General features: G+C 40.0%; 1 pseudogene; it reads left to right on the top strand.

Moving 5' to 3' along the window:
* Window positions 1–3026, top strand: part of LOC138156833 (nucleoprotein TPR pseudogene) — a 6837-nt pseudogene extending 3811 nt beyond the window's left edge.
* The last annotated feature ends 249 nt before the right edge of the window (window positions 3027–3275 follow it).

The raw sequence follows: 3275 nt of genomic DNA, 5'->3' as shown, positions 1-3275 counted from the left end.
TTAGCCTAGGGGCAGGGAAGATCTTTAAAATTTACATTCGCATTACAGTGGTTAAAAGAGTCTCTAGGGTAAGAAGGCTACTGGACAGAAGTGGAAAAGTCTGGAATGTCAGGAAGGAAGCAAGAAAGAAACCCAATTGCTAAGAAATTACTTTCTCTAGACATTCTGACCATTAGAACTTGAGTTGATAAATGTTCTTTAAAGTAACATGTAATTATAAATTTAGGAAATATCATTAAAAACATTCAAATAAATATACCCCAAACTAAATCATATTTAAGCCTAATTATTTGAAATTTATCAAAAGCATGTATATTTAACTTTTTAAAAAATAATATTTTATTTGCTTAAGAGCTTAAGGCACAACATGATAAGGTAAGGGAGACTTCTCAGTCTTCTTAGAGAACTACTGAAATACAAGTATCTGTCCACAAAGTGCAAGAGCTCAAAGAAACTGAACCAAGCTGAATTAAAAACAAGATCTGTAAAGAATCAAATAGGGTACCTTCAAAAGACAGTATTTGAAAAACAGGCTGAAGCTAGAAATTTTCAGAAATAGATAATAGTCTCAACTCTCACATCTTCATCAGTATCTTCAAGACAGAACCACACAGAAGGAGCAGCTGCAGCAACATATGACTGAGAAGGAAGACAAAATGAGAAAGGCTCTTGTCGCAGCCAAAGCAAAGCTGGCACACTTAGCTGGTGTCAAAGGTCAACTAACTAAAGAAAATGAAGAACTTAAACAAAGAAATGGTGCGTTAGATTAACAGAAGGATGAGTTGGATGGGTGTATGACGACTCAAATCACAATATGAAGGTCGAATTAACTGCTTGGAATGGGAACTCAGGGAACAAGAAAGATAACTTCAGCAAAGAGCTGAGCCTCAGGACACCACTAGCAAGGTCCCTGAACAACAAAGACAGATCACGCTCAAAACAAGGCTGGCTTCAGATGAAAGAGGAGTTGCTAGAACATCAGCTCCACCAAGAGTTGTCTCTCTACTCCAAGCAAAGTAATAACTGTTGCCATAGTTGGGAATAAGTCAACACCTAGAGCTTGTATCCCACCAATGGTCACACCTGCAACAATTACAAATTCAGCAACTATTCCAAAAGCTACAGTGATACCCACGGCACAGGAATCTCAAGAAGTTATGCAATCAGAAGGACCTATGGATCATGTTCTAGTTTTTGGAAGCACATTCATTCCACCACTCCCAATGTCCAGCCCTCTATCTCTCAGTCTATTTTAACTGTTCAGCAACAAACACAGGCTACAGCCTTTGTGCAGCCCACTCGTCAAAGTCATCCTCAGAGTGAGCCTGCTAGCCAAGAACCGTCCCCCAGCATTGTAGAAGTTGTCCAAAGTTCACTGATTAAAAGACCTTCCACTTTGACAGCAGTATTTGGTACATTTTCAGCTACTCCATGGTCATCTTTGCCTAAATATGCACATGAAGAGGAAGGCGATAGTGCCATAGAGACATCAGAGCAAGTCTCTGGTGAAACAATAGATATGCCTCTCAAAGAAATTGAAAAGCATACCCCCTCTGGGACCTGAGGAGGAAGTTATGGTAGAAAATAGCACTGATGGGGAGTGTATAAATCAGGATTCACAAGATTCTGTTGGAGGAGTCACTCAGGGAGATTATACTCCTATGGAGGACAGTGAAGGAACCTCTCAGTACCTTCAAATTGATCTTGGATCCATGTAGTCAGATCAGCAGAAGACTACAACCTCTTGCCAGGATGCCCAGTCCAAAGGTGATGATGTTATTGTGCTAAACAGTGATGATGAAGACAATGATGGTGATCAAAATGATGGTGAAAAGGACTATGAGGATGAGGGGGAAGATGATGATGATGATGATGAAGAAGGAGAAGAAGAAGAAAAGAAGAAGGAGAAGGAGGAGGAGGGGAAGAAGAAGAAGACACAGGGATGGGAGATGAAGGTGAAGACAGTAATGAAGGCACTGGTAGTGCATATGGCAATGTTGGATGTGAAATTGATGATACTGAGGGTGGTGATGGTACTGATCCAGGTCCCCAAATGGAGCAAAGTACAGGAGGTGGAAGTAGCCAGAATAGTGGTAAAGGAGGTTCTGCCCCATGAGAATTCTAGAGAACAACTACCATCATCAGCATCTGAAAGATAGGGTACTCGAGTACCTCAGTCACCCCAAAGACTACCTTACCCATGTCCCCCATAACTAAACATCCATGGACTTCTTCAGGAGGTGAGACCACCAGTCTGGAGAATCCAGATGATACAAAGACAGTTGGATGAGGGCTTCAACTGACTCTTGGGATAGGTAGCATGCAGAAGCATTTTTTGATGAGGAGGACAAAACTGTGCCAAGTACCCCAAATCTGGTGGTACCACATCATACAGATGGATTTGCAGGATCAATTTATTCACCTCTGGTTGCTAGTGTTCCTAGGTTCAAGTTTGGATCCCCTGAAGATATTCCACAAACAAGTCTAGCCACTCTGATCTTGGTCATCTTGCATTTCAAGAGAGTTTAGAGATATATGAAACACCTTCTTCTAGTACATGATGAATATGGTGACCAAAGTATTCCTACTACTCCCATACAAGTTATAGCTCCAGTGACTGTATTTACCCAAACTACTGCCAATGATGCTTTTGAGCACACACCTCTCAGCCTGTTCCCGTGGTAACAATATTGGCAGTTTATCCAGAACTACAGAAAGAGGGACAGATGATAACAGATATGAAGTATTTGTGGAGACAGAACCTGAAGGAATTAGTTCAGAAGTTGGACTAGAAATTGATAGTCAGTAGAAGGAAGAGCCTATTAAGGAATCTGATGACTTTGGTCTTCCTTCTACCAACCAATATCTTTTGTCCACCTCCTCTATAGATGCTAGCAGCAGTCAACCTAAGCCTTTCAGATGAGTTAGGCTTCAACCTCAGACTTTGAGAACAAGGGTCCAGGGTCATCAGACCCCAGTAAAGAGGTGTGACCCAGTTAAAAGGAGGCAGAGGAAATATTAATTAAATGCTTTATAAACTATTATTGTAGTTGTGAATAAGACTACCAAATCTGCTACTGTTTTAGTGTGATGATTACTGAGATCAAAAAAGCTTTGTACTTAAATTGTTATCCCCACATTTCAACATCTTTATTAATAAAATCATTTCTAAGTCAAAAAAATTATTTGCTAATATCAATCCTAATCTCTTATTCTTGTGTAAATGTTATCTGATTTTTTTAAATCATAGAATGTCTTAAGATTCTCCTTTTTGA

This window comes from Petaurus breviceps, unplaced genomic scaffold (genome assembly GCF_028583685.1).
Source record: "Petaurus breviceps papuanus isolate PSGF00001 unplaced genomic scaffold, PetGlider_PUasm1.0 110, whole genome shotgun sequence".
Lineage (NCBI taxonomy): Eukaryota > Metazoa > Chordata > Mammalia > Diprotodontia > Petauridae > Petaurus > Petaurus breviceps.
The sequence above is the reverse complement of the archived record's forward strand: the minus strand, read 5'-3'. Positions and strand labels throughout refer to the sequence as shown.